Consider the following 8,201-nt stretch of genomic DNA (forward strand, 5'->3'; position numbering starts at 1 on the left):
CCACACATGCCAGCTGGGTGACCTTGGGCTAGTCACAGCTTCTCGGTGCTTTCTTAGCCCCACCTACCTCACAGGGTGTTTGTTGTGAGGGGGGAAAGGCAAGGAGATTGTAAGCCCCTTTGAGTCTCCTGCAGGAGAGAAAGGGGGGATATAAATCCAAACTCCTCCTCCTCCTCTTCCTCCTCCTCCTCCTCCTCCTCCTCCTCCTCCTCCTCTTCTTCTTCTTCTTGTTCTTCTTGTTCTTCTTGTTCTTCTTGTTCTTCTTCTTGTTCTTCTTCTTGTTCTTCTTCTTGTTCTTCTTGTTCTTGTTCTTGTTCTTCTTCTTCTTCTTCTTCTTCTTCGGGTTTACTTGCCCCTTCCCTCTCCACATCCCCCACCCACACAACAGCAGTTTCTCCCATTTTTCCGGCCACTACAAGGATTGAAAAGGCTGGTGTTTTTTCTATGCTGGAAACTTATATAGTAGGGAATTAACCCTAGACCAGAGACGGTAACCCCCTCCAAAAAATGGCGGCTGGCAACCTCCACAGATGGTGGTTGCAATGGAAGTACAAGGAAGCAGTGGGTGGGCAAAATAGTGGCTTGACACGGCACATTTTGCAGCAAGAGAATCCCTGTGGAAGTGGGAAAAAAGTGGCAAAAACTCGCTGTGAAATAAACATCTGTGAGGTAAGTAGTGTTGCACAAATGTCCATTGTGCTCCCAAAATGTCCTCTTGTTGTCTGTCTTGCTCGGGTCTTGCAAACTGAGGATCGTGGCTTTAAATACTCCTGCAGGTAGGCTAATGTTAAACAGGGTTTTGTACATATATTTGTGCAGGAACCCCCCAACGGAACTTTTTATAGGCCCACAGGTAGAAGTTCTGTAATATTAAGACCTTAATAAAACTCTACGGTAGTGAAATCTTTAAAACGGGCCTGCCATTTGCCAAATGATGCCATGAGCTTGATTTAGGCCAAACAACAGCCCTCAGGAGGCAGGGCTATGTGGGAATGCCATGACCTTTTGCACTGAAGAGATTTTCAGTGCATGGATCCATGCACGGATGTGAGCAGAGAGTTCTCGGGAAACGGATGAGTTTGTTTCCAGCCTTTACCAAAAACTCTCGTAAAATCTGAGCTGACTTGGAATCCAACTTTGCTTATCCCCAGTCACAGCCTGTCCCCAGTTAGTTACTTAAAACATTTGGTACATGGCTTGCACAAGGAGGAGGAGGAGGAGTTTGGATTTATACCCCACCTTTCTCTCCTGTAAGGAGAGTCAAGGTGGCTGACAAGCTCCTTTCCCTTCCTTTCCCCTCAACAGACACCTTGTGAGGCAGGCGGGGCTGAGAGAATCCCGAAGAACTGTGACTAGCCCAAGGTCGCCCAAAAGGAATGTAGGAGTGCGGAAACACATCCGGTTCAGCAGATAAGCCTCCGCCACTCAGGTGGGGAACCAAACCCAGATTAAAATCCACCTGCTCCAGCTTCTCCAGATTAAATCTAGCTTCTCCAGATTAAAATCCACCTGCTCTTAACCACGACACCACACTGGCTCTCATTGCTTCAGTTATCATTTAGTTAAAAAAAACACAATAGAAGAAGAGTTTGGATTTATATCCCCCCTTTCTCCCCTGTAGGAGGCTCAAAGGGGCTTACAATCTCCTTGCCCTTCCCCCCTCACAACAAACACCCTGTGAGGTAGGTGGGGCTGAGAGAGCTCCGAGAAGCTATGACTAGCCCAAGGTCACCCAGCTGGCATGCGTGGGAGTGCACAGGCTAATCTGAATTCCCCAGATAAGCCTCCACAGCTCAGGCGGCAGAGCGGAGAATCAAACCCGGTTCCTCCAGATTAGATACACGAGCTCTTAACCTCCTACGCCATTGTTACAATATAACAACCATTTCAATTTTACATAGTTCCACAACAGAGTCATTCCTCAGTCCAGTGGTATCATTAGAAGGGTTGCCAATCGCCTGCAGGTGTGAACATTGGCCTTCCCGAGCTCCTTGGCTTTTGACTTCTTGTATACCTCAGGACACAAGAAGTCAAAAGCCAAGGAGCTCGGGAAGGCCAATGTTCACACCTGCAGGGGTAGTGGTTAAGGGTGCTGGACTAGCATCCGGAAGAGCTAAATTCACATCCTGCCGTCGTTTGGGCCAGTCACACCCTTTCAGTCTAAACTACCTCACAGGGTTGTGGGGAGGATAAAATGGAGGCGAGGAGAGTCCCTGTTGTGCAGAAAGGTAGGGTACACATTCATTCAATAAAAGGTGACATGGCTGTTTCCAGGGCTCAGGGAGCCCAAGAAAATATCTGTGAACGGGAAACATCATTCCCTGCCGAAGAGTATATCTCATTCGAACGCCAACGAAGCACAGATTCAGGGGCTTGGGTTTGGATGGCACTCGTCGGCGTAGCATCCCTCCTTGGTTCTGCAGTGGCAACTGCAAGCAAGCAGAGAGAGATGCCGCCGTGGCAGGGAGCAGATGGAGTCAATTGGTCGGAAATAAGTCACTTCCCTGCGGGTGGTGGCTGTGAGGGACCCTGCCACCCGGTCCGCACACGCTCTTCCTCGGAGCATCCTCAGCCATCCAAGGTCGCCATGGAGATGGTTGCTGAGTGACAACGAGACAGAGATGGAAGGCATCCCTAGATTCCCTTGCAATCCAGCCCCGGCTTTAAAAAAAATCTCAGGCCTTCTGCAGTTCTGGCTGTGCCCCATTGCCCCCTACGTCCCCCCCCACCCCACACATCACCTGCTTCTCATTGGAACCACCCGAGGCTGACCGACGACGTCACCGCACATAGTTCCATTCAAGACACCTCGTGGCTTTGGGAGGCGGGAGGAATACAGATGAGAAACAACGCCAAACGGGGAAGAAATAAAACAAGGGAGGAAAGCAAATGGAATTACAAAATTAGCGATGCAAAGAAGGACATGAATTTAGGGGATGAGTCGGTGCCGTGCATAAGCCTATTAGCTGGTTGTGAAAGCCTGCGACAAAACCTATTAGAGGCTGTTTTTCCAGAATGGCTGAATAGAAACTTGGGGTTCAGAGGCAGTCTACCCCGAATGACATACGCGGAAGGCATGCAATTGGGGGGAGGGTTGTCTCCCATTTGTGGGGCCTTCCTCGTGTCATCTGGGAGGCCCTTTGGGGGAAAAGGGTCCTGGACCGAATGGGCTTCCGGCCTGATCCAGTAGAGCTCCCGGTCTATCCATCTTTGTTCACCTAGTAATTGTATCTCTCTATTCAGCACTGGTTAGACCTCACCTGGAATATTGTGTACAGTTCTGGGCACCACGGTACTGACAAGCTGGAACAGGTCCAGAGGAGGGCAACCAAAATGGTAAAAGGTCTAGAATCCATGCCCTATGAGGAGAGACTTAGGGAGCTGGGTATGTTTAGTCTAGAGAAGGGAAGGTTAAGGGGAGACCTGATAGCCATGTTTAGATATTTGAAGGGATATCATGGTGAGGGAGCAAGCTTGTTTTCTGCTGCTCCAGAGACTAGGACCAAGAGTCATGGGTTCAAGGTGAAGGAAAAGAGATTCCACCTGAACATCAGGGGTCTTTCCCCACTTACCTTAAGCCCCGTGCTACTCTCCTCAAGTAATGCGGGGCCCCCGGCACTCCCCACTACAGGGGCGGCGACAGCGCAGCCACCCCAACACTGCCACTCTCGCGCCCCCTCAGTGCGCGGCATCCCTGGTGCTTCTCGAAATGGCGCCTTTTGATGACCCCGGGCGCGCGCCAGAGATGCCGCACGCTGAGAGTAGCGCGCAGCAAAGGCAAGTGGGGCAACGCCCAGGAAAAACTTCCTGATGGTAAGGGCTGTTCGACAGAGGAATGCACTACCTCGGGGTGTGGTGGAGTCTCCTTCTTTGGAGGTTTTTAAAGAGAGGCTGGATGGCCATCTGACAGGAGTTGCTTTGATTGTGTGTTCCTGCATTGCAGGGGGTTGGACTTGATGGCCCTTGGGGTCTCTTCCAACTCTATGATTCTAGTTGTGTAGGAGAGCTACCACTTCTGATCCTGATGGTAACTTTGAGGATGACTGCCCAGTCTACCCCAATCTTGTCAGATCTCAGAAATTAAGCAGGGTCGGCCCCGGTTAGTTCTGGGATGGGAGACCACCAAGGAATACGAGGGTTTCTACAGAGGCAGGCAATGGCAAACCGCCTTCTAAAAACCTCATGAGGGGCTGTCACATGTCAGCTACAACTTGAGTGCTTCCCACCACTAAGACTTGCCTTGCTTCTTGGCATCACAGTCCAGTTGACCCAGTAGTTATCAGTTCAGGGAGTGCAAATGCAACCCAATAAATGACTGTCATAAATAATAATAAATACCAAAGAAAGAAGAAGAAGAGTTTGGATTTATGTCCCCCCTTTCTCTCCTGCAGGAGACTCAAAGGGGCTTACAGTCTCCTTGCCCTTCCCCCCTCACAACAAACACCCTGTGAGGTGGGTGGGCTCCGAGAGAGCTCCGAGAAGCTGTGACTAGCCCAAGGTCACCCAGCTGGTGTGTGTGGGAGTGCACAGGCTAATCTGAATTCCCCAGATAAGCCTCCACAGCTCAGGTGACAGAGCTGGGAATCAAACCTGGTTCCTCCAGATTAGATACACGAGCTCTTAACCTCCTACGCCACTGCTGCTGAAGGGAAAAGATACCATGGATTCATTCCATAAATGTGGCCTCCTTCCTCTGATGCGAGGACCCTTCTTTCTATATGCGCAGGAGGATAGCTTTTCTCTGCTGTTAAGAAGCAGACTTGTGTGTCCACTGGATGAACGGGAGAAGGGCCGTTTAGGACAACTCGATGAAATTGTCATTAGGGCGTCTGGCAGGAATGACGAAGAGGTGACAGGGAAACAGGCCGCAGCAAACCATTCATGAACGTCTCTTGCCTTGAAAACCCTCTCGGGTTACGGTGACTTGATGGGACATTCCTACGTGAATTAATGGCCTCCGAAATGTCCTGTTGTTAACAGCCTTGCTCAGGCCTTGCAAACTGAAGGCCACAATTTCCTTCTTTGAATCAATCCACCTCATGGCCGGGCGTCCTCTTTTCCCGCTGCTTTTTCTAGCGACTCTTGTCCTCCCCAGGATGTGACCAAATTACGACAGCTTCAATTTAGTCGTTTTAGCTTCTAGGGAGAACTGATTCGATCTGGAAGCCACTTATTAGTCTTTTCGGTGGCCTGCGGCATCCATAAAACTCCCCTCCGATCCCAGATTATGTGCGTGTGCGTTTGCTGTCAAGTCACAGCTGATTTATAGCCACCCCGTAGGGTTTCCGAGGGAAGAGATTATATATGTGCCCCAGATAATCATATCAAGAAGGAAAAAGGAACTTTTATTCGTGTAGTGTCATCCATAAACATAAGCAATTTTTTACAGAGCATCAGCGTAACAGTTGCAAAGATCCTTGTCCCAAAGGACTTGGTCCCAAATAACAAAGGGTGCATGTTTTACCCTGGACAGGGCGGGATAAAAATGCGAAAAATAAAAACATCCAGCGGGAGGGGGCTTTGTTTCCATTGAGTGGGGGGTAGTAGTATGGACTAAAAGGAGACTTCATGGGAAAGCTGGGCCCTTTATATATGCCCTTCTTACCTTGATTTAGTTTGCCCTGCAGTTGGGTCTACTGTGTTCCTCTGTTCACATGCGAGGAGACACCACTGATCGCTCCACGGCCAGCTTCCGGGTTGCTCCTAGGTCAGTTGGTTGAATGCTGGCTTTTTCCCCAGTCGATTTTATCTTGAGGAGAGGGGACATCAGTGTAGCTTTTTTTAAAAGGCCCCTTGCTCCCCTGAAAATGCCTGCCGAGGAGAGGGCAGAACTTCAGCTTTAAAAGGGGCTTGGACAGATTTATGGAGGAGAAGTCGATTTATGGCTACCAATCTTGATCCTCTTTGATCTGAGATTGCAAATGCCTTAGCAGACCAGGTGCTCAGGAGCAGCAGCCGCAGAAGGCCACTGCTTTCACATCCTGCAGGTGAGCTCCCAAAGGCACCTGGTGGGCCACTGCGAGTAGCAGAGAGCTGAACTAGATGGACTCTGGTCTGATCCAGCTGGCTTGTTCTTATGTTCTTAACTGTTCCTGCATGGGCGGAGAAGGCAGAGAGGAGCAGAAAACCTGAGGCTGGGTGAAAGGACGCTGCTCTGCTTTGCATCCCCTGCATGGGAAAGGGCAGGGAATCATACTTCCCTGTTTTCTGAAACCACAGGGATTATTGCGTCTGTGGCGCGGGGAGTTCGGGAGGGGCGGAAACCTGTGCCACAGAAAATCTACCCCGAAGGGAACGAATGCTCATCGTGGGGCAGACAAGTGCATAACAAGTGCCCGGCCTGGTGGAACACTCCCTCTGGCTGTCCGGGCCCTGTGGGATCTCGGTGAGTTCCGCAGAGCCTGTAAGACCGAGTTGTTCTGCCGGGCCTTTGGAGCAACCAGCCGCTGAGTATGGCGCCCCTGTTTGATTCCATCAAGATTATCCTCCTATGGAGGAGTCCGACTGCTCCCAAGGGGAGGGTTTTAAAGGAAAGGATTCTCCGGGTGCCTTTATTATGAAATCACCGCTGTTTTAATGAAATTCGGTATGTTTTAATGTTGGAGTTTTATGGGCTGCTGTTGTTTTATTTGTACGGTTTGCCCCTAACTTATTTGTATCAATTTTGTTGGACACCGCCCGGAGCCCCTCGGGGATAGGGCGGTATAAAAATCGAAATAATAAGTAAATAAATAAATAATAGGCCATAATTTTGCCTGACCATAAGAAGGGCCGCACATCAAAAGGGCACTGCAGAGAACTTCCGGCTGTTTGCATTCATTTGACAGGGTACACGCTATTTGCCTGGTCAGAGGGAGAGGCCCAGATTCCGTCCTGCCCTCCCTTCACCTTCCCAAAGGTGATTGGTGCTGTCAGCGTCAAGCTGCTTTTGCAAATAGTATTCTGGCAGGACCATGATGGGATTTAACGTGGAATTAGAGGACCCTTCTGGAATTGAATCCTGGTAGGGCTCCTAGGTCCTCTCTGGTCACTGGTGGTGGAGGAGGGCGGGGGTAGGGTTGTCAACTCCAGGTTGGAAAATCCCTGAAGATTTGGGGATGGAGCCTGGGGAGGAAGGGGTCAATACCATAAAGTCCATCCTCCAAAACGGCCAATTTCTCCAGGGAAACTGATTTCGGCAGTCTGGAGATGAGCTGTAACTCATCAGGAATCTGGCATCCCTAAATCCCGCACATAATTTAAAAGACTAACCACCCTGTCTTAACAGAGGTGGATTGCCCTGCCCTTCCTTTTACATATTTAGGCTCATAGAGTTGGAAGAGACCCCAGGGGCCATCAAGTCCGACCCCCTGCAATGCAGGAACACACAATTTATACGGTGCTTTCCCACTTGATGTCTTTCTGCAGTCAGCAGAATCTGGCCTCAGCCCTGTCGGCCCACCAAGCACAATGGTCTGCTCCAGTGGTGGGATCCAAATATTTTAGTAACAGGTTCCCATGGTGGTGGGATTCAAACTGTGGCGTAGCGCCAATGGGGCTGGGCGGGGCACGACAGGGGCGGTCAGGCATTCCGGGGGTGGGGCTGTGGCAAGGACGCAGCTGCTGCGCCGGTCCTTGGGCGGGAAACGAATGCACGCAGGCGCAGGCAGCCACGCACACCGGTGCACCTCCTGCTAGACTGCTTCAAGTTCTGCGCGCTACTGCTGAGAGGAGGGGCGTAACTAAGGCAAAAATCACGTGGCAAAATCACCAGTTAGTAACCCCCTCTCAGCACACACAAATCATTAGTAACCTACTCTCGGGAACCTGTGGGAACCTGCTGGATCCCACCTCTGGTCTGCTCTCTCGGTAGTAGGCCTCCAAACCAGCCTGCCTGAGAAGCCAGTGGCGCGCCTGACCCAACAGAAGAAACAAGGGGGGGGGGGGACCAGAGTTGCCAGTTCTGAGCTGGGAAAAACCTGGAGATGTTGGGGGTGGCGCCTCAGGAGGGCGGGATTTGGGGAGGGGAATGACCTCAGCAGAGGCTGATGCCACAGCAGCCATTCGCTTCAGGGGTAACTGATCTCTGTAGTCTGGAGATCAATTGTAATAGCGGGAGATCACCGGGTGCTTCTTGGAGGCTGGCAACCTAGAACAGCCATCCTGTGAAGTATTCCTGAGCCAGTGGCGTAGTGTCCACAGGGAAAGGGGGGTGCAATGCC

The sequence above is a fragment of the Sphaerodactylus townsendi genome, linkage group LG01 (genome assembly GCF_021028975.2).
Source record: "Sphaerodactylus townsendi isolate TG3544 linkage group LG01, MPM_Stown_v2.3, whole genome shotgun sequence".
NCBI lineage: Eukaryota > Metazoa > Chordata > Lepidosauria > Squamata > Sphaerodactylidae > Sphaerodactylus > Sphaerodactylus townsendi.